This window comes from Phalangium opilio, unplaced genomic scaffold, assembly GCF_054372755.1.
Source record: "Phalangium opilio isolate 3A_F unplaced genomic scaffold, DU_Popi_V2 ptg000094l_1, whole genome shotgun sequence".
Classification (NCBI taxonomy): Eukaryota; Metazoa; Arthropoda; class Arachnida; order Opiliones; family Phalangiidae; genus Phalangium; species Phalangium opilio.
In genome coordinates, this window is record NW_028324199.1 from 3,205,368 (window position 1) to 3,218,546 (window position 13,179).

The 13,179-nt window shown below is 36.4% G+C and overlaps 1 long non-coding RNA gene across 1 annotated transcript; it reads right to left on the reverse strand.

Moving 5' to 3' along the window:
- Positions 1–892: 892 nt before the first annotated feature.
- Positions 893–6,839, reverse strand: LOC149638398 (uncharacterized). The gene is made up of 3 exons (XR_016372304.1): positions 6,666–6,839; positions 6,000–6,097; positions 893–1,138 (listed from the first exon to the last, which is right to left on the reverse strand). It is a non-coding gene; the product is annotated as an uncharacterized LOC149638398 (long non-coding RNA).
- Between the last annotated feature and the right edge of the window lie 6,340 nt (positions 6,840–13,179).

Below are 13,179 nucleotides of genomic sequence, written 5' to 3' on the forward strand. Positions count from 1 at the left end.
TAAACATTATCCACATAGAAATCCCCTTCGCTGATATCGATACTCATTTTCACATTATTCTAAAGTTAATATTTAATTATTAGGAAAAATTCATATTTGGGAACATTTCTGCATTTTTAGTACGACTATGGACTTTTGACATCAAATTGGTTTTCTTTTGATTGACAAATATATTAAGTATCATAGCCTCAGTTATCATTTCTTTATGCTGAAGAGATCTTGAATTAACGAAAACATTAAAAAAATATATACATAAATATATAAATAAATAAATTAAAACAACGGAAAATACATTTGATATGGAGTGCACGTAAAATTTAGGAAATTGAACTACAATGGCATTGTGCGAAGATCTCGATGGCTTCGTTATTTAGATTTACCATCTCCATCTAGTTTCTCTTAACAAAAACCACTAAATTTCGAAGTAGTTGGCTAGCTTGTACCTGTACCCTCTGCGATTAGGAATTTTCCTTCAAAGAAATATATGACTACTCAAAGCACCTTGATCTATGGCGTCGAGTCTTATTCGAGCTTAGGCTTATCGTTTTTAAAGGCTCGATACCTAACTCGAGACTCGAGCCGAGTATTCGTTTAGTCCTACTTCTGCCCATAGTTTGAAATTCTAGATCGAGATTTAGGCATGTGCATCGACTCTCTGACCGTCAAATAAATTTTAGCGAAGAGACATACCTGAGGATGGAAAACTTCAAATAGTCCGGTTAATGATACTTGGTATTCAGCTTCGCGATAAATTGACAGAACGTTGCGTTCGTAGAGTTCATATGGGTGAGTGTAGGATTTGTTCGGGGGCATCGGAAAATTAAAGGTCGTAGAATGCAGCCAAGGTGTAGAGGCTAAATCGCCGTACTTAAACAAAACAAACCATAAAACCAATATAATATTACGTGTGTCATGTAGAAAAACAATTATACTTGCCAAGTCGATATGATCGACGACAGGTGAATACGTTATGTTAAACCTAAAAAAACTAATAATTTATCTCTTATGTTTACATTGTTTTGGAAAATGCTGGAAACAATTACCGGCCTGTCGGATACAAAAGAAACTCATAGCAAAGGGTCTCTCCTGGTTGGTATTTACTGAAATCTAATGTTTTCGTAATAAAGTTGAAGTGATTCTAGAAAAACGAAAAAGGAGACAACAAGTATTGAAACCCAAATTTAATCTCTTCAAGCCGAGTCAAACACTAGCTTCCCAATAGTTTCACCCGAATATGCAACACTTTCTGCTATTTAATAATAAGGAACTGTGGTTATTATTATTCATGCGTTATATATAGATCTCTTTACAACTAGTAGCTTATTTACACACCATTATCTAGCCATATTTAATAAATACTCCAAGTTTTTCAACGTGATTCGTCTTTTTTTGGGGAGGGGGGGGGGTTGGAAAGTGTGTGTCATTTTTTCATGTATTTGAAACTAAAACGCCACGTGATATTAACATAGCTAGCGACCCTCACCGCGACTCGCGTGACCTCTGAGCGACAAACCCTAATTTAAATAAATTCTCTTTGCGTGTGCTGAACTAGTAGAACTAGGGTTTTTTAAATTAATTTTTTTGTTCCTATACATGTGAAGAGCGAATGAAAGGCGAGGAAGGAGGCGCGGGCTGTTAAATAAATTTCCCATCCATTCCCCTTACATTCACTCGTATGGGGTCTATGGTCTCTTAAAGATTCCAAGAAGAAGATATCTTTTCCTGATGGAACTAATAGTTCTACGTTAGTAGCAGTATTAGAAGTATAAACAAAGGCAAACAGAAATAACGGAAATGAGGAAATAAGTAGGGAATCGGCGACGTGTGGTTCACGTTGCCACGTTGCTAAAGAAAAATTATTCCCCTCTCACTGGTATAGTGGGGGATATATCACAAGAAGTAAGTTTATTATAGCGAGAGTACGTAAGCAATGTGGCCTAATTATGGGCTACATTATTTTCAGGTACATTTTGTGATATTTACAAATATTAAGATTTCGAATTAAAAGCCTCGGTTGTCAAATTTAAATTTATGCCATATATACAGTGTGGTCGAGATCAGACCAACACCTTCCTTTGTGGACAACCCTCAATACTGCCAACGGATGACGTCTCTATACTAAATTGCACAGGGTGTAAATAAATGTTTGAATTCATGTTTTATTGTATGCAGGTGACAACAAGTGACAAGGTACGAAAGAATACTGGAGAATATGTCTGAATTCAAAAATGTTTTAAAGGTCAGTCCTACGATTAGTCTTAGAACTTAGGCCTCAAATCACAACCTCTAATCTGTCTATTAATAAAAACTGTCATTGTACACAAAGACCGGAAAGTGTAAAAGATAAGGCTACAATATTAACTGCCTGAAGCAACAGATATTCAAATTTTCACTTTTGAAGACATGATTATAAGACATCAATTATTTTAAAAAATTCTTATCTTACTTTTTTTCACCGAAATTACTTCGGTAAAGTATTTCAACAATTAGAAACATGCGCGTCATTTAAAAAATACTACGGGCTTACATATTATTTTTTATCAAAAATTTACAATTAGGTAGTGAATTCAGCCAGATAAAGAGAATAAAATGGACAGAAAATCGTTGAGAGCTGATAAAATATAAACCGTATGAAACTTAGCAAAACGTATTCTTCAATTGGAAAGCTTTCGAAGTATTAAATATTAAAGTGCTGTATAGCTCTCAAAGATCACAATCAATCTACAGATCTTTTCGACACAAATAACTAAATCACAATGAAAAGGCCAATGTTATTTTCCGCTTCTCAATATATCCAATTTTAAAATATGAAAATTTAAACTCTTCAAGAGAAATCTTTTCAGATATCAAGCATTTGAAACTCCTAGAATAAAATCTTAGTCGGAAGTAAAAAGCTAGTATCCCTTAAACCCTTCTAGGTGACATTTTTTTCATGAATTACTATTGAGAACAAAATACTTGGGTAAATATTGCTGAAAAATATTTTGGGAAAATGAAATTTTGGTGAAAAAAGTAAGATAAGAATTTTTTAAAATAATTGATGTTTTATAATCATGTCTTCAAAAGTGAAAATTTGAATATCTGTTACTTCAGGCAGGGAGCACAAATCCAAAGGAGAGTCAAAGATAGAAGGGGGAAGGTACTTTACAACGGCCGGGCCCCATGGCTTTCACGCGCACCTACCTTGCGCACAGCCGAGGAGTAAGACGTCACGTGATCCTTTGATAGGGAAATTCAAAAAGGGTAAACCCGAAAATACGGTTAGAGAGAGAGGTGGGGGGGGGAATTTGAATTTAGTGGGTAAAATTTCAGGGGATAAGTCTTTATTGGAAGAGTAATGAAAGTTTTCACCTCATCCTCTCTTAATACAGAAAACTCTAGAGCAACCCTTAAAAATGTCTAGAATTGTTTCTTTAAAGTAAATGCCTTCAAAAAATCTCTGGGACTGTTATTTATAGTTAATATGTTTCTTAATAATTTTGGTGAAACAAATACATTGGAAAACTTAATGTAGATCGAGTTTATTTAATTATTAGCACTTAAAACGTGCTGTAAACATTAACAGTTTCGGCCCAAAAAGGTCAGGGAAAATCTCAGAAAAAGGTCAGGAAAAACCTGGAAAAGTCAGGGAATTTGGTGCTGAAAATTCCGTGGCAACCTTGTATTATAACCATATTTATTATTTTTCTGTGAATATTAAGAGGTTAAAAATAAAACACTGGAAAGGGTCAGTAGATTAAAAACATGAAACAAATTTGATAATAACCGTCGCCGACGCTCTGTAAGCAGGCACACGACACACGAAGCGGCACGAGTATCGGAGTATCGCCGTAAAACATAAGCCTCGGCCGTAATAACGTAAAAAAATTTTCTGATTTTTTTCTCTCTCGCTTGCGCATGTGCGCCATGCTCTTAGAGAGCCACTGGCAACGTTTTTGAAAGGGGGGCTGACGGAGAATTTGGTCGCTCCGGCTCTCCTCTATTTTTGTGCTCACTGCTTCAGGCAGTTAATATTGTAGCCTTATCTTTTACACTTTCCGGTCTTTGTGTACAATGACAGTTTTTATTAATATCTGTCACTTCAGTCTTCATATTAATTAAAATTGTTTAGAAAATATAGGAGAGAAAAAGTCTTAGGACGTTGCGCGTCCATTGGTAATCTAGCTTAATTACCAGCCGTCGGCAATCCGGCTTAATTACCAGTCGTCGGTATTCCTTCTTATTTACCAGTCGTCGGTATTCCTTCTTATTTACCAGTCGTCGGTAATCCGGCTTAATTACCAGTCGTGGTATTCCTTCTTAATTACCAGCCGTCGGTAATCCGGCTTAATTACCAGCCGTCGGTATTCCTTCTTAATTACCAGCCGTCGGTAATCCGGCTTAATTACCAGCCGTCGATAATCTAGCTTAATTACCAGCCGTCGGTAATCCGGCTTAATTACCAGTCGTGGTATTCCTTCTTAATTACCAGCCGTCGGTAATCCGGCTTAATTACCAGCCGTCGATAATCTAGCTTAATTACCAGCCGTCGGTAATCCGGCTTAATAACCAGCCGTCGGTAATCCGGCTTAATTACCAGCCGTCGGTATTCCTTCTTAATTACCAGCCGTCGGTAATCCGGCTTAATTACCAGCCGTCGATAATCTAGCTTAATTACCAGTCGTCGGTAATCTAGCTTAATTACCAGTCGTCGGTAATTTAGTTTAATTACCCTTAATTGGTAATCTAGTGTAATTATCTCTAATTGGTTATCTAGTTTAATAACCTCTAATTGCTAGTCTAGTTTAATTACCTCTAATTGGTAATTTATTTTAAATACGTTTAATTGGTAAACTACTATAATTACTTAAATTCGTAATCTAGTTTATTGATCTTTAATTGGGAGTCTAGTTTAATTATCTTTAAGTGATAATCTAGTTTAATCATCTTTTATTGGTAATCTAGATTAATTAGCAGAGAAAAGTTAAAATGTCCATTAAGCTAGCTATTTGTTCTATGAATTGGACTATATCCGCGATTATTTCGACCCGGGTGTTTTGACGGCGTCGCCGCAGTGGCCTCGTTAACGTCACGGCAATATTAAAGCCGTCTTATCTCACCATCGATAGACCATTCCAACCAACAGGCATTAAGAAGAAACAATCGGATTATTATTAGGCAACTATACGTTAAAAAAGGCCAATATTGGTCGCGCTGATATTTCCTAAAAAACAGTGTATCCATCTAAATATCGCAGATTGGGGTAGTTTTTAAAATTTAAAATTAAACATACTTAAAATTAATTTTTCTCAAAAACCTTAAAAATGGTCCTAGAAAAAGGTTTAAATTTTGATATAAAACCGTTCCCAAACGTAACAAACGAATATTTCATTTCAAAAGGGTGGCCACAAAATGGCTAAATTTGAAAAAAAACTCCATGTTATTTCTATGGGAAAATTTAACTTTTTCACCAAAAACACTGACAAATTTATGCAAATGAAAACCACCCTTAGCAACTTTATTTTTTATAAAATAAACTAATGAGTGGATCTTTTGGAAATTTTAACCACATATTGAGGGCCCGAATTGTAGTTCTGTGGAATTTTTTCAAAGCAGTTAATACGATACAACAAAAGTTATAACCAATCAAAAAACCATCCTTATACATTAAAGTCGGTATGAAGTCTTATCTAAGAGAGCTATCGCTCTCCTAGAATAAACACTTATATACAGAAATATTTGGCTTCTTGAGTTACACTTAGTAATTTGGAAAATTTCATATTTTAATATATGTTTTTTATTAATTTTGTCTACTTCATTCACACTTCCTTTTTCATGTTTTCTTCTATTACTATATTCTGGAATCTTTAATTCTCTATTGAATCTGGCTCACAGATACAAAATAGGCTATTTATGATCTATATGAAAAAACAATGAACGTAATTACGTTCTTAATAAAATATAGCGCAACTTTACTATGGTCAATCTCGATAAGTTCAATAATTCAGTAGAGTACTTACCACTAACACTAAGACTTTCATTAGAGTTCTGGGATCCATGATGTAGACAATAATATAAAATTATATATGTTTCTAAAGACGCAAGTATGACGGACACACTAAATTTGGAAATAGAAAATTAAAAGAAAAGAAACACTATTTTTTAGTCTTCGTAGACAATTTTTAAAAGCTTCGGGACACTGAACAGGATGGTCGAGGCACACCGTAGCATTATTGCACACCTAATAATTTTAAAGGCAGTGACCCCCATAGGTTTCTAAAATTTATCTTATTTCCGTCCCTGCTTAGAGGATTACCGACACAATAACTCACTCAGTAAAACAAACCTAAGGTAGCAACCATTTTTTCAGCCCTTTTTTCTCCTTTGCGTGCATTCTCTTTACTCTTTATTTTATTTTACTGATTTTCTTGCAAATAAATCGTTTTCTTATATTTAAAAGTTTTCATTATTTGAAATTATAGTCAACCTACTAAGAAGGGACATTCTATTTGAGCGCGGAAAACTTGTTAATTTTCCCTTAGCATTCGCCTAAAGTTCTTTAAGATAATCGATAACATCTCAGTAACACCCTGCCCTTCCGTTAGGTAAATGTGAATTATTTTCATCAAAAATCTGTTCTATTTATCAACCTTGGGAAATCGAAATTTTAAATGAAAGATATTTACCCTTACTAAAATCCTGGTGGTCCAATTTGGTCGTCAAAAAGTGGTACCAAGATCTCTCACAGAAAATAGGCATTGATCAAAATTAATAATCGAAATTCTAGTTCAATAATGTATTGACGAAATAAAAATTTATCAGTTTTCAATTCTATGTTTAATCTCTGAACTTTTATACTCGACTGTAAAATATTCCTATTCGCGACTAGAACTCGAAATGCGTAGTTACACATACGCGTTAAAATATAAAGTGTCGGAAAGATAGCAATCAGCTTTTAAGTGCTAAACAACACGCGATTTAACATTGCCACCTTTCAAGCTGGTTCGCATCTCATGAATGTTTTCTGGGTTCGTGTTTTTCTTCTCTGGTATTCTCACTTGTGCAGGGCTGAAAGATGAAAACCAGAACAATCAATATTCATCATGTAAATGAATTTATTCATTACTCAACAAATGAATCGTATCTGAACTCGTGTTATTCTACTTGTGATTTAAGCTTTTGCTAATGATAAGGTCTATAAAATTTCTGAATCAAAAGTGAAATCGTTTGATGGTATGTGTCAAGTGAGAGTCAAAATAGATTGTAATCCAATTTTAAATATTCAACATAATATTCAATCTTGTTCATCATAAATTTTCACACACTTTTATAGGGGTCAAAATAAAGAAATTAAACAAAAAAAATCAAATTTATATCTAAGGGAGGTTTGTACTTTATAACCTCTATGGAATGTCTCCTTTAAGTTCCAAATTTAAATTTTAGGGGTGTTTGGGTTAAAATCGTGCAGTTATGCACTAAAAAAATAATGTTCAAAAAATAGAATGTTAAGATTTTTAAAATGAATCAATCCGTCAACCATAATCCAAGTTCTTTAACAATAGTTTCAAGCCAGTTAATCAATAGTTTCAAGTTTTTTTTAATTTCTTACGCCAAGTAGCTCCTCTTCCATATTCTTCATAGGGGTTCAGGATCTTTTTTTTTTCTTCTGATTACGCGATTTAAGGGTTTTACTTCAGAATCTTTTTTTTCTTCTTCTTCGATTTTAAGGGTTAATTATGTTTTTTTTCTCTCGCGATTTAATAATTCGCGTTCTCTCTTCTTCTAGGGGTTAAAAATAAATTCTCCGATTCAACTTGATGAAAAATAAAGGTATCAAATGAATAAAAGTAAAAACATCGAATAAAAATAAAGGTTTCGATTTAAAAAATAATCTCCGTCCGTTTAGAGATTTCTTGGGGGTGAGCCGACAGGGTCTCGTTTAGACAGTTCAGGTATCGACTGACTATGGGACAGGAGGGACTTCGTATATATAACTTCTAGTTTCTCGCAAGGATTTCTGGGACAATGACGTTTGTTGATTGACTTCAGTTTGGCGAATAGTGGACCATATTTATGACGTAGCCGGGCGGATTCATGTTAACAGCGAATGGGCAAATTTTTTTGTTTTGGGACCAAATACGGATTGGTCAGTCTAGGGTTAAAAAAAATGTTCTAGAAGTTTCTCGGGCCAGGTACCAGGATAGTGACTCAAGGTCTTGTTGCTTGGGGTCTAAATCAGCGTGACATTTCTCTGGGTTCTTGGAAAAAGTTTTCGTTGCTAGGTATTTCATTTTACACTATGGATATAGGGGTATAGGATCGTTCTAGAAAGTTCTGTGTCAACATTGAGGGGCTAGTTCCTTTTCTTTTGTACGAAAGAATTTCTTTTCTGTTTTTTAAAGGGATAGGTTTATGTTTAAAGGGCTAGTATTATCTTTAGAGTGTTAATTTAAGGTATTTCGTTGTTAATTTAAAGATTAATTTGATTTTTGGGTTAAGATGGTTACAGCGTCCATTTAAATGCCATATTTGCGAATATCGTGCCCGAAGAGGGGTGTTTTAAAGCAACATGTCGCGACTCACAGTGAAGATCGTCATTTCAAATGCGATATTTGTGAATTTCGTACCCAAACTAGCTGCAATTTAAAGAAACATGTCGCGACTCACAGTATAGAGCGTCCGTTCAAATACGATATTTGCGAATATCGTGCCCGCCCCTGCAACAAAAATCAACTGCGGGGACAGTACGAATTTTAACTAGCTGGACGGTTTTTTGGATCGCCTGATTTGTGACTTTAGACCCTACCCTACAGTGCGAAATGTCCGCCCAGATAAGTGTCTTGCTATCCTAACGTTTACTACGGTTCATTACAAAATACACTTAATGGATACAAAATTGGTAAGCGAATGGACACGATATCGGCTGGCGAATTGACACGATATCGGCTGGGGAATGGACACGATATTGGCTGGCGAAATGGACACGATATTGGCTGGCGAAATGGACACGATATTGGCTGGCGAAATGGACACGATAGTGGCTGGCGAAATGGACACGATATTGGCTGGCGAAATGGACACGATATCGGCTGGCGAAATGGACACGATATCGGCTGGCGAAATGGACACGATATCGGCTGGCGAATGGACACGATATCAGTTGGCGCATGGAAACGATATCGGCTGGCGAATAGACACGATATCGGCTGGTAAATGGACGGTTGCAAACCATTCGATCGAAAAATTAATTCGGAGGCACCATTCGACCGCACTCCCGCACGTTTGTTGACTTTCGAAAAGTGGTGAACAGCACTTAACGAAAGTGTTCATTGCTATTTAATCTCCGAAAATAGCAAAGAGTGATATTTTCAAACGATTTGAAGCCTTATGTAAATATAAGGGAAAGAAGAAATTAGCCATAATCCGTAACATTTTCTTTGATATTATTGTAAACTCATGCTTATAAGGATAAATTTATATTTAAATCTGGGTAAATTAACACGTTACAGTTAGTTTTGAGATATAATGGATTTTTAAAGAAAGTTTTGCTTGTAGTTCAAATTTTCACAGCAGAATCGTGGAACTTCAGTGGAGAATAAGTTTCGTTTTTATTTGGATTTTCTAAACCTTTATTTCACCTTTGGGCCGTTCACGGAGTCGTTATCACTTGACGAGCATGCCGCTAACCATCGGCATTAAAGGAAACCACACATTTCCATAAACTTTTATCATTAAAATAAAATATCAGAAGTTAAGAATGAAAAACGGAACAAATTATATAAGTCAAACGTTGACATATGATATAGATACAATTCAGATAAATTCTAACAAGATCGACGACGTTGGGAACTCAAAAATAGAGCAGCCGGCAGATTGTTCCATTACTAGTCTAAATTTAGCACGCGCGAAGCTTAATATATCGTAACTATTTGACTGTCTGATTAGAGTTCTGAAATAAGGAAGTCATAGACTTATTATGGGAGAGCCAGGGGAATGTCTCATTACAAGATAAAACCAAGGAAGTCAGGGACTGAAATAAGGATTAAAATAAAAACAAATGACACCTAAAACATCTAATAACAATACTAATAATGGCTATCAGATACTGAAATGTAGAGAAACCGGCGGACTATCTCATGACGATCGTCATGAGACAATCCGCCGGCTTCTCTACATTAAGCCTCGCATTTTCAGTTTCAGTTTGGTTTTGAGACAGTCCGCGGCTTCTCTATAATAAGTCTCGAAGTTTTAGTCTGGTTATGAGACAGTCCGCCGGGTTCTCTATATTATGACTCGCATTTTAAATTTTAGTCTGGTTATGAGACAGTCCTCCGACTTCTCTATATTATGTCTCGCATTTTAAATTTTAGTCTGGTTATGAGACAGTCCGCCGGCTTCTCTATATTAACCCTCGCATTTTCAGTTTCAGTCTGGTTATGAGACAGTCCGCCGGCTTCTCTATATTAAGTCTCGCATTTTCAGTTTCAGTCTGGTTATGAGTCAGTCCACCGGCTTCTCTATATCAAGCTCGAACTTTCAGTTTTAGTCTGGTTATGTGACAGTCCGAAGGCTTGACTATATTAAGTCTCGCATTTTCAGTTTTAGTCTTGTTATGAGACAGTCCGCCGGCTACTTTGTATTAAGTGTGGCGCGTTCAAGTTATACTCTTGTTTAGAAAAAACGTGCGAGACTTAGAGAAGCCGGCGGACTGTCTCATAACAAGACTAATACTTGAATGAGCGAGACTTTATACAGAGAAGGCAGCGGACTGTCTCATAACCAGACTAAAACAGAAAATGCGAGGCTTAATATAGAGAAGCCGGCGGACTGTCTCATAACAAGACTAAAATTGAAAATGCCAGAATTAATATAGTCAAGCCGGCGGACTGTCCCATATCAAGATTAAAACTTGATCTTGCCAGAGTTAAGATTGAGAAGCCAGCGGACTGTCTCATAACCAGACTAAATTTGAAAATCCGAGATTTAATATAGTCAAGTCGGCTGACTGTCAAATAACAAGATTAAAACTTGATAGTACCAGAGTTTAAATGGAGAAGCCAGCGGACTGTCTCATAACCAGACTAAAACTGAAAATGCGACACTTAATACAGAGAAGCCAGCGCACTCTCTCATAACTAGAATAAACCTGAAAATGCGAGACTTAATAAAGTCAAGCCGGCGGACTGTCCCATATCAAGATTAAAACTTGATCTTGCCAGAGTTAAAATTGAGAACCCAGCGGACTGTCTCATAATCAGACTAAAACTGAAAATCCGAGACTTAATATAGTCAAGCCTGCGGAATGTTTCAAAACAAGACTAAAACTTGGTCGCGCCTGATTTAATATAATCTAGAGTAAGCAAAACCGGCTAAATTTAGAGCATTCGGAAGACTGTCAACCGACCTATAAAATTAGTAATAATAATGGACTGTTTACATTATTGCTTTTCGGCTTGTGTTTACCTGTATTATCAGTCCCGAGTTTTTGGGACACCTAGCGAACACACGGACTGTTAAAAGACTTTACTGTGGAGCCCATGTGCTACTGGGGAGTGTTGCAACAGCGATAGATTTAATTTTAGAAGTAGTAATGGAGAACGGTTAGTATAGACTTCAGACCGACTCATAGCTTAGTATAGAACCCCTCCCTCCAGAGGCGAAGCGAGGGATTTTGATGCCCAGGGCGGTTGCGGCATCGTGAAAGAGAACTGCCTTTTAATGGGCAGTATAAAATATTTCGTTCGTCATTGAAGGGAGAGGGAATGGAAGAGAATTGGCGTGAGGTGATATTTTTCGTTGGTTTATTTTAAAAGGAAGGGAATTATAATAGTACGTTTAAGCATTGGATTTATTTGTACTAGTAAAGTTATGCATTGTGAATTGTGTTTTACGTTTGCTCGATATATTTGAAGCGAGAGCGAGAGGATTATGGTATTGCCTTAATTTAAATTGACGGTTTAATACTCACTTTATAATTCCTGTCACCCGTCGACCAAAAGGGATTCCCGCTCCCCTATTTCAAAATTCCAAAAAATCGAGGGTAATTTTAAAAGGCAAAAGCAGGTAAGTACCGACGTTATATTTAGAACGGTCGTAAGGTGGTGTTTATTATTAGAAGTTGGGTCTATATTTTTCCACAAATCGAGAAGAATTTTAAAAGAATGTACTAGCTTGGGGGCACAGATATTGCAATTATAACGCAAGTAAATTTATTGAAGTGAGGATTAAGGGTTTTAGTTTTTTGCTATTCACTCCGATCTTTGGAACTTCTTTTAATATGCATTTCGTTTCACCACTGTTAAAGAATGCGCATCGTGGGGACACTCACTCACGTTTTCCATTCGTGTCACACTATTCTAATTATAACAGAAGTAAAAAAGTAATAATTTTAAAACAGTTAAAGGTAGTGCATCGAGGGGCTATTCACTCAAATTTTCTGCACGCCAGTTAAGTACGGTACGATGTGGTTACTATTACGAGCCCAGCCCTTGGGTCGTCTTGTTGTCGAAAGTTTAGACAAAAATTATCGCGTAAAAAAATGAAACGGTTTCCGCAGTTTAGGGCATCAAGGCGAAAGGGCTTCATTCTACGGGCCGTAGAAAACGGGTGAATGATGCCCCTTTCGCCGTGATGCCCGGGGTGGGCCGCCCCTTCACCCCCCTCTGGCTACGCCACTGCCTCCCTCCTACACGTAACGAAAAGCTCAAATTATCTTATTGGCTCACTTAAACTACATTTTGATGAAATTGCTAATTGTTTTTTTACCTCAGACGCTATGACCCGCCTCTTTTTTCATACCCCCTTCCCCGAGTAAGGAGTCCGGGACTTTGACGCGCGCCCAGATTACTCTGTTCTCCATTCCTACTTCTAAAATTTAATCTATCCCTGACCCAATACTAGTAAAGCAGAGTATGATCAGTAGCTTTAGGCCAGGGTTGCACAGACCATAACATTGCTTTGCAATAAAAAACAAGGTATTATAACTACAGCACATAAAGGCCGTATAAATTATTTGAAACCGCATTTAAAATAGAACTTTGATGTTAAATTTTACTTTCGATGTAAGAAAATTTCAAATGACTGACTTTACTATCGTGACGTTAGCTGATTTATCTGTTTTGGGACGGAGAATTAGATATAATAAAGGCTCCGCGCAGATTCAAGTTCCAATCTCCCGTAGAGTTTATTTTGAAGGGAAAT